General features: G+C 36.2%; 1 protein-coding gene across 1 annotated transcript in view; it reads left to right on the top strand.

Moving 5' to 3' along the window:
• The window catches only part of LOC149780881 (uncharacterized), a 126,090-nt gene that overhangs the window by 32,619 nt on the left and 77,203 nt on the right, over window positions 1–16,268 (top strand). The window contains exon 3 of the mRNA XM_089937983.1: window positions 1,550–1,670. The gene's annotated coding sequence lies outside the window, so the exon portion shown is untranslated. The remainder of the gene's footprint in view (window positions 1–1,549; window positions 1,671–16,268) is intronic.

Raw genomic sequence — 16,268 nt, forward strand, 5'->3', positions numbered from 1 at the left:
TAGAAGAGAACCAGTGCTCAGTTTCCACTGTTAAGGGCTCATAAGCTGTCCCTTCCAGCACACTGAATGTTTCAAAACACCCTGCCATTAGGACAGATTCTCACTTTACAGACCTAATCAGGTATTTCAGTTGCAGTATTCCGGTTTATCCAGAATTTTCATCAGTATTTTCCTTCTGGAAATGTAGAAGTTGAATTGGTGGGGTGGGTGGGTGCAAGTCAAAAGCAGATGATATTTTTCCTGTTAAAAATAATAATTTATAAACTTCACTTTACCTCACATTTTTTATGTCCTGTTCCCTAATGACACGAAATGAACATTACTCAATGCAGACATCACAGGGTGAAGCACGAGGTTGACTTGTTCAGGAATGAATCCCAGATAATGTTGTATGAGGATCGTTTAAAATGGTGCAAAGCTCGGCAGTCTAAGCTTCTGCTTCTTGCACAAGTAGCCAGGAAAAGGCTATGCATTCCTGCAGCTTCTGAGCCATCAGAGAGAGTGTTTATTACAGCAGGAGATATTGTTACTGTACAGAATGCTGCTGTGAGTTCAGATGCTGTCAATATGTTTATTTTCGTCAAGAAAAATATGCATTGACTTAATTAACATCTTGCTACAAACATATTTTAAAGATAATTCTGATGTGTGGAAACAATGCTTCTGTGAAGTTTAAATTAAAACGCAAACAAGAAATGGTAGCAAGATTTTTATTTGTTGATAAATTTACTGCTTTCAGATGTTTGTAGACATGTTTCGTTTTTATGTTAATTGATTGACTACCATTTGAAGTGTTTCTGCATTGCAATACATATTGCAGTATGGGTTTGTTACATTGCAGTACAGTTTTGGATGTATGGTTAGACCCCCAATTGGGACCCCGAGTGGCTGAGTATTTTAAAACACTCACCGTTATGGATCACTGCCATCTCACCTCTGTCTGCGTGGGTTCGAGTCTTGGATTCGGCCAATGTGGTTATGTGGGAAGGCTTGCCAGTATCTTATTGTGGATCGGTGGTTCCTTCCGGGGTTTTCCCAGGTTATTCCTCCACCATTTATACTGGCCGCCATTTATAGCCTATCTTGTGCTGAAAAACGGGGTTAAAACCTACACCTACAACAACAACAACACCCCTAATTAGTGCTAAGGTATCAAAAGTAGGTTCCTTGCCCATGGATGCACCACAGTAGCTAACTTAGGCTAATCCAGTGTTAGGATTTGAACCCAAGCCCATATAATCTCATAATCACAACTCTGACATACTCACCACTGAGCCTCCACAACTTCTGCCATCATTAGTTGCCTCTTACAGCGGGGGGAGTGGGGGGGTTAGGTGGGAGGAGGTCACATCAGGCCTATTCTACATCCCTAAAACTACAGGGGGTTATATTACATTGGAATATAAATGCCAGTACTGTATCAGTATTGCAATGAACAAGAAAATCCCTCATGACAGGCGATATTGGCATTGAAGAGACATGTAAGTGTATATGTAAATAACGTTGGCCAAATATAAGCCATATTTATCTTTATGTCTTTATGTTTCAGCTTGATAAGTGGGGCTGCATCCAATTCAAATATTCAAGTTTGTAGTACCTTCATTAATCCAGGAGATAAGTGTTCTAGAAAGGAACGTCTGATTAGGATCAACAGGTGTAAACACACACAGGTAAATTGGTTTGCATGATTTACAGTATCTTTTCACTGCCATAGTATTTTTTATCTCTACCATATTTCTGTTGTCATATTAATTTGAGGTCAGCATTCAGCATGTCATACACACACACACACACACACACACACATAACATGTGCCAAGTACAATGTGGTGAATAGTTTCTAAAATAAGCTCATGAGCATTTTCCATATTAGAGTTACTTTCGGGAAAGGGCAACCCCTGGAAAGAGGGCACTTTTTTCTGCCATCCAAATACATTAAAACCAGTCCATAAAGACCTCTACTTTGAGAAACCTTGGGGTTCCCAAGTGGCAGAGTGGTCTAAAGCGCTCACCATTACGGATCACTGCCATCTCACCTCTGTCTGCATGAGTTTGAGTCTCAGGCTTGGCTAACGTTGGTACATGAGAAAGCCTGCCAGTAGCTTCTCATGGGTCGGTGGTTGTTCTGGGGTTTTCCAGGGTTCTTCCTCCACCAGTTATACTGGCTGCCTTGTATAGCCTATCTTGTGATGAAAAATGGCGTTAAACACTACAACAACAACTTTGAGAGACCAGATTCTCAGTGCACGGATTTATTGATGTTCTTGGTAGCAAAATATTTACACTGGATTTGTCACCAAGCTTAAACCTGTCTTGAGAGACCATAATATTTCTTTTGAAAGGAGTGGTCTTTCAAAACAGGTTCTGCTGTGCCACATCCTTACCATTTTTAATCCACCTGGCTGTGAAATCATGGTAGCTTATGATATGACCGCATATCAGCCATCCATTATGTTGTGTGTGCGTTGTTATCACTCTGAAATTCATGTTTCTGATTTGCTTTCAATCAGACTGGAAATATATGTTTTATGCATAAAAGTCGCATTTGTAGTCAATAATAAGCAAGAGCTATGCATATTAATAAGGTGAATTTGTGCCTGATTTGATGATTTTCTGATCAGATTATGATCGGACTTGAAATATGCTTATATAGTGAAACCCCACTTAAACATGTTTGATTATAAAATGAAATCAGATATAGCATGGTTGTGGCATGGGTGCAGAAATTTTGTGTTAATTTCTCCAATATCTTGAAGTACTACAAAGATTTTGATATAATAATCTGGCAAGATATATGTTGTAATTTTGAAGTAAAAGGATATTTTATTGAATCTTTTTGGATATGAATAAAGACGTTCAGTGATTTTATTTGTGAACATTCATTTCAATAATCAATAAATGCACTTTAATTTTAGTTTATTTTTTAAAGACATCAACTCAAAAGAAACAACTGAAAAGTGTTCATTTTATTATTGACCCATAAGCAGTAAGGACATTAAGACTTAAACGTGTTTGTCTTTAATGCATTCTCTGTACAGGTGTTGCTCAAACAAAAGTCAACACTTTTGCTTATTCAGCTGTCATATGCAATCAAGCAGTGGTTGAAGAAAGATCATGACATGATATATAAATAAATCTATTTAATTAATTGTTTATTATCAAAGTCAATCTCACAGCTAGGGGCTTTTCAAATTATGGGCATTCATTGATAAAAACAAATAAACAAAAAACCTAACAACACATACACATGGCTTAGCGGTGTTGTCAGCCAATCTTTATGCAATCAGTTAACTAATGAATAATATTGTCCATTCCCTATAAAAATGACTGCATTGTTCATCAATAATTACTCATGCTGTAGTCCTTTAAACAAATAGGTTTCAGAGTGTTAATTAGTGGGTGCTTATGATGGATAATGATACACAGAAACATAAGTTTTGCTTACAATGAAGAATGATACACAGAAACATAAGTTTTGCGTACAATGGAGAATGATACACAGAAACATGAAGTTTGCGCTGTTGAAGAGAAGCTTGAAGCTCTGGACTGGATTAAGCCCAGTGTTAAACAAGCACTATTAGCTTGGGATCTAGGGAAGAAGCATATTAATTAACTGATCTTGCATATGATTGGCTGAGCTTGCTACCCCTTGCTACCCCTCAGTAGGCCATATTTCTAATCCAGTTTTGATCACATTTGAAATGTGTTCATATATCGAGAGCTTGTACAGATCTGATAACAAGTGAGATGCATGCATATTAATTACTTCATCTTGCATCAGTTTTGAACACAATTGAAATGTGTTCTTATATCAACAAGAGCTTGTACAGATTTGAACACAATTGAAATGGGTTCTTAATCAACAAGAGCTTATACAGATTTGAACACAATTGAAATGTGTTCTTATATCAGCAGGACCTTGTACAGATTTGAACACAATTGAAATGTGTTATTATATCAACAAGAGCTTGTAAAGATTTGAACACAATTGAAATGTGTTATTATATCAACAAGAGCTTCTACAGATTTGAACACAATTGAAATGTGTTCTTATATCAACAAGAGCTTCTACAGATTTGAACACAGTTGAAATGTATTCTTACATCAACAAGAGCTTGTACAGATTTGAACACTGTTGAAATGTGTTCTTACATCAACAAGAGCTTGTACAGATTTGAACACAGTTGAAATGTGTTATTACATCAACAAGAGCTTGTACAGATTTGAACACAGTTGAAATCTGTTCTTACATCAACAAGAGCTTGTTCAGATTTGAACACAGTTGAAATGTGTTCTTATATCAACAAGAGCTTGTTCAGATTTGATAATGAGTGCATGCATATTAATTAGTTCATCTTGCATTGGAGTAACTGAGCTTATTTCCACTCTAGAAGTAATATTTCTGATCCAGTTTTTATAAAACTTTAAATATTGGCTTTATGTCATCGAAGTCTTGGATGGGTTTGATAAAGAGCAAGAACTGTGCATATTAGTGAATCTAATCTTGCATATGATTGGCTGAGCTTGTTACCACTCTAGAAGCCATGTATTTGGTCAGTTGGGTTTAGTATCATGTGGTCCTTGTATGACTTTGATTATGGACAAGAGACCAGCATATTAATTATGACATGATCTTTGGAAATGTTTTTTCTCAAGATAGAGTAAAATTGGTAAAATGAAACATGATACAACTCTCGCTAATAAATTTTCATTATAGTCTAATTCTGGATTTAGTGTGACTTCACTATGGACATTAGACCAAAATCATACCAATGTATAGTACTTGTGGTTGGAAAAAAACATGGAACTAAGTGTTACATCTTTATTTCCTTTGCAAAATGCTATCATTTAACAATTTTGATGATTCCCATTAGGGCTGTTCTGGTAAGACATACCAGGGAGCCAGGGAAAGTACTTTTAATGTTGGGTACTCACCCATATATGCAGTTAGAATTTTCTTATTTTAATATGAGCTATGTGAAATCAGATTACACTGGCATATATTTTTTTCAACTGCTTTCCCAGGGTACCATGTATATTTAAATGGAACAGCCCTTATACAGCAGTTCAGTATATAGGACTGTTCTCAGTATACCAAGTTTGGTACACATGATTCACTCTAATGCAATTCAGAACATAATGCTGTTCTTTGTATATCAAGTTTGGTACACATGTGACTCACTAATCAGTTCAGTACATAACACTGTCCTTTGTATATCATGTTTGGTACACATGTGACTCACTCTAATGCAGTTAAGTACATAACACTGTTCTTTGTATATCAAGCTTGGTACACATGTGACTCACTCTAATGCAGTTCAGTACATTACACTGTTCTTTGTATATCAAGTTTGGTACACATGTGACTCACTATAATGCAGTTCAGTACATAACTGTTCTTTGTATATCAAGTTTGGTACACATGTGACTCAGTCTAATGCAGTTCAGTACATAACACTGTTATTTGTTATCAAGTTTGGTACACATGTGACTCATTCTAATGCAGTTCAGTACATAACACTGTTATTTGTTTATTACGTTTGGTACACATGTGACTCACTCTAATGCAGTTCAGTACATAACACTGTTCTTTGTATATCAAGTTTGGTACACATGTGACTCACTAATGCAGTTCAGTACATAACACTGTTCTTCAGTACATAACGCAGTTCTTTGTGTATCAAGTTTGGTACATCTGTGACTCACTGAATGCAGTTCAGTACATAACACTGTTCTTTGTATATCAAGTTTGGTACACATGTGACTCACTCTAACGCAGTTCAGTACATAACACTGTTCTTTGTATATCATGGTTGGTACATATGTGACTCACTATAATGCAGTTCAGTACATAACTGTTCTTTGTATATCATGTTTGGTACATATGTGACTCACTCTAATGCAGTTCAGTACATAACACGGTTCTTTGTGTATCAAGTTTGGTACATCTGTGACTCATTGAATGCAGTTCAGTACATAACACTGTTCTTTGTATATCATGTTTGGTAAACATGTGATTCACTATAATGCAGTTCAATATATAACACTGTTCTCAGTACAGTATATCATGTTTGAGACTTGTTGTTGTTGTTGTTGTTGTTGTGGGGTTTAACGCCATTTTTCAGCACACGATAGGCTATATATGGCGGCCAGAATTAATCGTGGAGGAAGAACCCGGGAAAACCCCGGAAAGAACCACCGACCCACGAGAAGCTACTGGCATGCTTTCTCACATACCCACTTTGGCTGAATCCGAGACTCGAACCGGCACAGACAGAGGTGATGGCAGTGATCCGTAACAGAGAACGCTTTAGACCACTCTGCCACTTGGGGCCCCTGTTTGAGACTTGTGAAACTCTCTATAAACCAGTTCAGTATATAATGCTGTTCTCAATATGTGAATATCAGCTCTGGCTTAAACAGTTAATACTCGCTCCAGGGCTACAAACTTGAGGCAAAAATGACATTTGTTAAACTGGACATTTATATTGTGCTTTCTTTTATCTGAATTATAGTATGTATTAAAATTTTATTTTGTAGAATATTTCTTTTTCAGTACTTATTGTCACTGTTGACAAAAGGTATTAACCTAGTTAATATCAGGATCTCAAAACAAGTTAAAGTCGTGAGAAAATGGCGCTTGAACAATGGACAGGCACGAAGTTAGGATGGTCTAGCTTTAGTGCAAGAAAGGAGAGAAATATCATACCTTGTATTATTGTATAGTACATGTATGACAAGTTCTGAGCAGCCATACAAGTCCCTGTGATGATGAATAAATGTGTACACGACATGAGCCTCAAACTGTAGTCGTTATTCTATACCTTGATCTGAACTTAGAATACTTTTTTAAACGGGTGCCAGGTTGTTCATTTTATTACCTGGATTATTATCAACGGGCGGGTATGCGAGTAACCTGGTATCTGTTGGCATCTTTAATAATTAGTCTTCTGGTTACTTCAGTATGATTTTGTTTAGGATAAGCAGCACACCAAAAAAAATTTCAATAAGGGGATTGAAGATAGTGTTGACAAGTGACAGGTCCAGAAGCTGTAACCTTCTGAGGGAGCCAGGTCTGACATACATATTAACAGGTCCAAGTTGTTGTGAGGAACATCAATATTGACATAAAAGCATCAGTACATAGATGAGATTTAATGAATAAACAGATTAAGTATGTATTTCTAAACAATGAAGTCTACTGGTCATTCATTTTCTAGATTCTTTTAATCCATCCCTATCAGTGATCTGCCTTGGTCCAGTACACAACTCAGTCAAGCGTTTTGCTCTTAAGAAAGCAGCCACTCTACTACTGGTACATCTGCTTTGACACTATGAGCCCTCTTACATTATTAGATGGTCACAGATACTGACTTGCCTGAAACTTGTTCTCAGTCTGGTTATAATACAGTTAGTAGCTGAATATCCATTCTCACATGCATGGTTAGAGGGTGAAATAGTGAACAAATACTCCTGTAGACTCCCCAAACATGTCTTCTCGAATGAGTAGCTTGTACAGTGACAGGAGCTGATTGGCTTTCAGCGCATGACACTGACTTATTTGCATCAAGAACAGACAGCTAGTTTAGAACAGACAGCTAGTTCAAGTTGTATAACGTGTTTGCATCAAGAACAGACAGCTAGTTCAAGACCAAAAAAGTGCAATCCTACTGCAGAAGGAATTACAGATTTACATGTTCTGACTGGAGTGTCATATTGTCACGAAGTTTTGACCAGAGTGCTTCTAATGATGTCTATTTGGTCCTAAACGGAAATGGTGCATATCTGACATCCAATATGGCCACTGCTACAGGCAATTTGAAAATCTTGTTATGACTAAAAACACTCATTAATTAAGCAATTGTCTTATCTTAGATTGTTGGAAAAAATTTGGGCCAGTAGAACACCAGACCCTTCAAGGGACTTGTTCATCTTGGAGCTTTGACTGTGAGTTCATTTTTGAATTGGGGGGAGGTTATGTTGCTCAGTTTCATGACACAGGGCCCAGATCTACATGATCTGCAACCCCCAACAGGCTCATGGATGTAAAATAGGCCCAGTTCACCTTCCTGCATGTTGTACAAGGTGAGTAATTGAGCCACAGTGATTCAGTAGTTAGCTTGCCAGACTGAGCACCGAATAGGTGTGGGTCCCACAACTCCTGCCATTGGATCATCCCAAATTGGCCTTCTTGATGCATCTTTGGGTAAGGTTCTTTACTCCAATTGCCTTGTGACTAAGTAACCTACATGTGCCATAAATCACCCAACCAAGCCAAACCTACATTATATGCTTGAAATCTACATAAAATAAACAACAGTGACCCATATTGTGGCCAGTGTATTGTGCATTGGTATACATAAATTTGAGTCGGCACTAATTTGGTGTACATAATACATGACTTGTTACTGCATATGCAGTATGATGGTTTTCCTCTTCATGAGGTTGCCTCCACTTCTGTGTGGAGGAAATTACCCTAAAATAGAGGTGGCTTTGGATAGAGGAGACAAAACAGCAGAGATTTACTACTTTGATGCAGGATAAGTTAGTATCTTGAGTGTAATTACATCTCACGAGCCAGGCCTCATAAACGGGGATTTCCTTATGAGCTAGCTGCAAACTAGTCATTGCATATACTCTATTACTGTATGTTGCAAACTAGTCATTGCATGTACTCTATTACTATATGTTGCAAACTAGTCATTGCATGTACTCTATTACTATATGTTGCAAACTAGTCATTGCATGTACTCTATTACTAAATGTTGCAAACTAGTCATTGCATGTACTCTATTACTAAATGTTGCAAACTAGTCATTGCATGTACTCTATTACTAATTGTTGCAAACTAGTCATTGCATGTACTCTATTACTAAATGTTGCGGGGCCCTGAATGGCCGAGTGGTCTAAAGTGCTCTCCGTTATGGATCACTGCCATCTCACCTCTGTCTGCGTAGGTTCGAGTCTCAGATTCGGCCAATGTGGGTATGTGAGAAAGCTTGCCAGTAGCTTCTCGAGGGTCGGTGGTTCTTTCCGGTGATTTCCCGGGTTCTTCCACCACCATTAATACTGGCTGCCATGTATAGCCTATTGTGTGCTGAAAAATGGCATTAAACCCTACAACAACAATAACAACAACAACAACTAATTGTTGCAAACTAGTCATTGCATGTACTCTATTACTAAATGTTGCAAACTAGTCATTGCATGTACTCTATTACTAAATGTTGCAAACTAGTCATTGCATGTACTCTATTACTAAATGTTGCAAACTAGTCATTGCATGTACTCTATTACAAATTGTTGCAAACTAGTCATTGCATGTACTCTATTACTAATTGTTGCAAACTAGTCATTGCTTGTACTCTATTACTAAATGTTGCAAACTAGTCATTACCTCTACTCAATTACTACATGTTGCAGACTGGATGCATAATCTCCTGATAAAGATAAGCTCATTTTGCTTAAAGTCAGAATCCGTATTTTGTGGATATTCAAAAGGCTAACTGTTATGAAAGATTTCTACATGTCAAAATGGTTATAAGATTCAATAATAATGAACTGTAATTGGGAAATGTTTCTTGCGGACCTGGTATATCAGTAAGGTGTCTGCATGGAAATATTTTACAGTGTATTGCAAATTCATACACATGATATCATACATAAGTTGGGACAAATCAGGAGATTTGAAAAATTATATGGGGAGTTTTAAATTCCAAGGAGGGAAGATTTTAAGCGAGAATGGGTAATTTTTCATCATGACAAATGTCTTTAACTATCTTATTCTTTTGAGGACAGTAAGTATGGGTCATTATGTGAGTAGTTCTTACCCATTTGTATGAGAACTATTATGCAATTTCCAAAGCAGGGAACATTATTTGAACTAGATCTGAAAAATTAAAAAGAGATTAAAACACCATCTTGCAGATTTCTTTATCCATATTTGATGCAGACAGTGATGGCATTTTTATTGTCTTGTTTAATTTGCTTTTATATGCTGTATGACATGTAATGCCATTCTTGCCATTGTCAGAGATTTTAAAATCAGCTTTGCTGGAAGGGCACAATGCATATTCATATCCTTTTATTCCAGCTACTGGAATTCCTGTTTCCATCTTTGAGCTACTGTCCGATTGCTTGAATGAGCTCTGTCTGTAGTACAGTGGAACACATGATCAATGCCAGGCTTATTTGATATTTGGAGATTAACAATTTAATATATCCTTTTCAGAGTGGGAGCACTCTGGTGCCCTTGTGGTTAGATCATCTGCCTTGGATGTGGGAGTTTGAGGGTTTGAACCCCAGCCAAGTCGTACCAAAGAATTATAAAAATGGTACTAACAGCTGCCTCGCTAGGCACTCATCATTAAGAGGTGTGTTAGGACTGGTTGGCCTGGTGTGAGGATAATATGACTGGGTGGGACATCATGTTAATGTCTGCAGCATGATGCCCCAGTGCTAGACATCACTATAAACTGCTACACTGCAGACATCATAGCAATATGACTGAAAAATTGTTAAAGCTAAGTTAAAAATTCAACACCCCCCCCCCCCGCCATTTCAAAGGTGATTTTGATATTGCCATAGTGCCAACAATCATCTAGTTAGACTTGATACATTCATTTGTGAAGCTTTTATCAAGAAACAACATTTAGTAGCTGACATTGACTTGGAAAAGGCCTTTGATACAACACGGAAGTACGAAATAATGACCTGTACAATCTGGACTCCACACTCTCTGAAATGTATGAACAAGATATGGATGTGCCTCATGGCAGTATTTTATCTGTTAAGGTTTTTAACATAAAAAATTAATGACATCAAGTGTTTGGCTCCTGGTGTGGATTGCGCCCAAAATGTTCAATGATTTTCTAATGTGTTATCTATCTAAATATATACATACAAACAAAAGACAATTGCAAGAAAATATAAACAAGTTTCAAAATTTGGCAAATGCCAGTGGTTTCAAATTCTCAATCAAAAACAGCATGTATTCATTTCTGTCAGCTATGAAGACAACTTGATCCTCATTTTGCATTTGAAAGAACATCTATACTGGTTGTTGAGGAAACAAAGTTTTAGGTACATTGTATTGTCTTCAACAGAAAAGTAACCTTTAGTCAACACATTAGGAAAGTAAAAGATGAATGCTTGAAAGCCCTTGAATTACTAAAAGTAATAGCACACAACAACAGGGGTTCTGATAAAAAAGTTGTTATTTATCTATCACATCACAGAGAATCATTATCTTTACAATATGCCATAAAACTGAGATACAAGCCTTTAAACCCTGTATTTGTGTCTGTTTTCCAACTCATCTACAAAACTTTATATAAAAGCAAACCAAATAGTATTCATAACTTTTGCATTAATTGATTCTACATCCAATCATTACTATAATGTTCATCACATGAAGGAACTTTTTGGTACAAAATAGATGTCTTGTATTGAAATTTCTTAAAGGAATTAAACATTTTCTCTTAAATACAGCTTGTATGCAACCTAATTCCTCTGAGTATTTTTTTACCAACATTTGCACTGCCAATCACCATAAATTATCTTGTATCGTCTAATTACCACACCCCTTTGGTGGCCTAAGTGGTTAGAGTGTCCTCGGATGCAGGCCATCATGCTACATGATTGCAGCATGATGCCCCAGTGCTAGACATCACTATAAACTGCCACACTGCAGACATTGTAGTGATATGACTTATTTTTTTTAAAAGCGATGTTATAAATCCAAATCACACACACACACACACAAAAAAACCTCATCTAATTACCCTTCAGAAACACTATTTACAGTCTGTATTGCTCAGGAACCATCATGCATTATCCTTGCCATCTCATCATTTAATTTTATTGTCCTTGTAATGCTAGTTGACAATAAACAACTTATCATACATAAATCATTTATCATATAACTTTTTTTTTTGGCACTCCATAAAATCACAATGAATCATTAACTCATCCATCATTAAATTTTGTATGTTATTGGGTTGCTTAAATTTTTGCATTTTAGCATTGGTATATAATGCATGCTTAGACATCTGGACACACTTGAAACACGGAAATAAAACCAACCTGTTTTATGCTGATTGAGCCCTTTAGTAATCCATCCATTTTGAGTTAATCTTTTTAATCCTTTTGGAATTATGTCTGGTCACACAATCTAATCCATGTCAGCAAACACTAAAGCCAGCTGATCCTAATGACAGAATCAAAGGGATGTTAATTGATTTATACTAGTTTGAAATTAGCAACAAATTTGTCTTGCCCTGCACAGGCAGTATTGCTGTAACTCTACCACAAAAAAGTAAGTGTATGGAGATTTCAGAGAGTGATGAGGGAGGGATGGGATACACCTCATCTTGTTAGAAAAACCCTCCCATCTGGGAGGTTCATGCGTATGAAATTTGTTGGGAATTGTGGCTATTAACATTAGTATGTAATATTTCTATGCCTCTGCCGTTTTAATAAAAGAAAGTGGTTATGTTATCCTACACTTATGTATGTGTATGGGTGTATGATGACTGTCTCGCAGCTCCTCCTTGATTGTTTAACACATTAACCCCTGGAGGTTTTTGCCATTTTTGCCAGAAAATCGAGTAGGAAACACATTTTGAAAGCTATTTCTGAATAGACTCGAAAACACCAAATCCGAGTCATCTTTCAATAACATACTGCCTATTTGTGTTAGAAACATAATTTTTTTGTTGGCTATTTGACTCGCGCATGAGCAAAAGGGTAAAAGTTAGACTTGTTTTTTTTGTGGGTTTTTTTTTTTTTTTTTTTTTTTTTTTTTTTTTGTTGCTAAACGGAGCCATTATTTTTGTATGGAGACCACTCTTTATTCCAAATGCCCATCTTATCCTACTTTTTGCAAAGGCTCATCTGTCTGTCTGCAGTTATACCGGTTTGCCTTAGATCTGAATCCAAATAGTCTAAATCCGGACACAAAGTGGGATTCCGACCACAAGTGAATTTTGCGTTAAAAAAAAGTCGGGTCCAAAAAATGAGGTTTTTCTATCTGTATTTTGTAGTGCAACTAGATATTCCAGATTATTTGATGTCATTGTAGAGCTACATCTGTCTGCCTTTCTATAATACCATCCACTTTATGCATGACCATGACACTACAGAGCTCGGCAGTAGGCTACTACCTCCTGCCCCGTAAAGTCGTCGCTTATCGGTTAATATGTTAAGACAGATTTCTAACTTTGGTGTGGTCAACAGATCTGTACGGTCATTTTGGAATTCAGATCTTTCCCCTGTTTGTTGAGTTTGATGGGGTAGGTTCACATATGCTTATATGGGGTGGGGGTATAAGTGGTAACAGAAAAGTGTGCATAATGTTGCTTTGCTACAGAGTTCTGGTTGTCTTGTTGATGTGGTAGTGATAGGCTCATGGCAGTAAAGGGGTGAAATCGTTAAAGTTAGCAATTGTTTGTTTAACTTCCAAATATATGATCATGAAAGGTCATTGGGTAGGCAGAAATACTGGATTTGTCATTGAGAAAATGTGAAGTGTCTGCATTTGATCTTAAAACATTGATAACAAAGCTTCTTGAGGTTTAAAAGATTTTCATTTGAAAAGTGTAAACTTGGGTGGGACAGGTAAAAGCTAATTTTGAAAGCGTAATTATGTCTGTGCATAAACAAATTAAACCGTTTATAGAGAGCTATACAGAGATTAATTACAATCCCAGATAGGGAGATATATTTTCATGATTTTGCCTGATGTTTTAATATTGAGATTTAGTTCATCTTTACTCTCTTGAAAGGTGATTCAGGTAACAAGAACTTGGAAATCACACAATTTTACTGTACTAGGGTGAGTTGGATATAAAAAGGGATGAGTTTATCATTAAGGAGTGATATATTTTCTACATCTAACCTTGATGACTCAAACATTTACAACATTGTCTTTTTTTTTATACATCATCCCTTTCTGAATGTTGTCATCTGTTTTTAAAATGTTTTTCCAGTAAAAATCAGATAATATTTAAATAAGTTGTTACAGTGAAAATAGGCATAATGGAGGTTATGTCTTGATGATGGTTCTATTTGCCAGTCACAAGAGTGCTGTCTGGTATCTGGCATTAAAAAATAATTCACCTTGATTTGACAAGAAATCTAAAAGGCATTGAATGAATAAAGCAAAACAGTTTATGAAATGGATATTTTTGATAGCTTGTAAATTGGTTTCACTGTATAATGCCATTCATGGGAGACATAACAGTGAATATCCTATCTGGCAGAAATCTGTTCCAATCTTCCAAATACAACATAACTCATTGTTAACATAGTGTCTAAATATAGTCTACAAATTAAAGTAATCTGCCAATATGATGCACTTTATGGTAAGAGGGGTATTTTTGAAAAGTTCTGAATATTTTGTTATTTTGTTTCTTCGAACTTCTCAGTAAATGAATGCCAATTGGTTGACAAAATAGCATTCTACAGAATGATCTGCAGCTGCACAGGCAGCATGTCAGACATCTGAAGTTGTGTACGATGTAACATGGGAAAATGACATTGACATAAAAATGTGGGACATCTAAAGTTGTGTACGATGTAACATGGGTAAATGACATTGACATAAAAATGTGGGACATCTAAAGTTGCGTATGATGTAACATGGGTAAATGACACTGACATAAAAATGTGGGACATCTAAAGTTGTGTATGATGTAATGTGTACGATGTAACATGGTAAATGACACTGACATAAAAATGTGGGACATCTAAAGTTGTGTACGATGTAACATGGGTAAATGACATGGACATAAAAATGTAGGACATTTAAAGTTGTGTATGATGTAACATGGGTAAATGACATTGACATAAAAATGTGGGACATTTAAAGTTGTGTACGATGTAACATGGGAAAATGACATTGACATAAAAATGTGGGACATCTAAAGTTGTATGATGTAACATGGGAAAATGACATTGACATAAAAATGTGGGACAAAGAGAACAATTCTGCTACTATCTAAATAACATACTGTAAAAAATCTGGGTACCTAACAAATATTAAGGTCAACTTGGATAAAGTTTGTGGGTGCAGATCTCTGTCATTTCATGCAATTTTGAGGTGATTTCATCGTTTTAATGATGGCTGCAGGTGCAAGGAAGATGACCTATATTCTGGAAGACCCCTGAGATTGGAAGATGGGAATAGCTGCTTTTAAGGGGCATTTGCTGAAGATACTTGATACGCATTGAAAGATATCCTTTTATCACATGCATTAATTGACCCACTTTGTTTAATATATTAAAGAATCGTTTGAAGTTCACAATGGTTTCTGCATAAAGGGTCCTACATTTGTTCACAGCTGATCAAAAACAGACTGGTTAAAATTACCAAAAACAGATTCTCACTAAAAACATTAGAGACCAGAGACATTTAAATGAATGGTCACAGGTGATAAAACAGATTCTCACTAAAAACATTAGAGACCAGAGGCATTTAAATGAATGGTCACAGGTGATGAAACAGATTCTCACTAAAAACATTAGAGACCAGAGACATTTAAATGAATGGTCACAGGTGATGAAACAGATTCTCACTAAAAACATTAGAGACCAGAGACATTTAAATGAATGGTCACAGGTGATGAAACAGATTTAATATTTGAACCTAACTCAAGGTTATTAAATTTGGATTGGAGAAAATGAGCAGAGATTCCACATATCTCCATGTAGTTGGACTTTCAGGAGAGTTTTTCATTGTCCAGTAGTAGTCTATTAGTAGAACCTTGTTTTTCATTAAACAATATCGAGTTTGAAACACTGTCCCAAAAAAGTAGCATCAGTACACATTTAAGAATGTCTCCACTTTCAAACTGGGATGTTATTAAAGTAGTCAAAAAATAAACAAGTTACTTTTAAACTTGTTATTTTGTGTAAATTTGGCAATTTAAGTTCCAACTCTCACTTAGATTTAGCATGTTGTATAATATTTGCTTCCAGTAAAGATGAAGTCAATAACTATGACATCGGTTAGTCACATCATTGGCTTATGGGATGCTTTCAGCCTTTTTTATATATTAACACATTAACCCCATGTGACGAGTTTACACATTAACCCCATGTTACGATTTTTTTGTACCCAAAATGTGCTTGTGGTCGGAATCCAATTTTGTGTCCAGATTTTAGACTTTTTGGTCTCAGATCTAAGGCAGACGTGTATGAACTGCAAATAGACAGATGAACCGTTGCAAAAAATAGGATAAGATGGGCATTTAGAATAAAGAGTGGTCT

The sequence above is a fragment of the Sinohyriopsis cumingii genome, chromosome 16, assembly GCF_028554795.1.
Source record: "Sinohyriopsis cumingii isolate HCF-2022 chromosome 16, ASM2855479v2, whole genome shotgun sequence".
Classification (NCBI taxonomy): Eukaryota; Metazoa; Mollusca; class Bivalvia; order Unionida; family Unionidae; genus Sinohyriopsis; species Sinohyriopsis cumingii.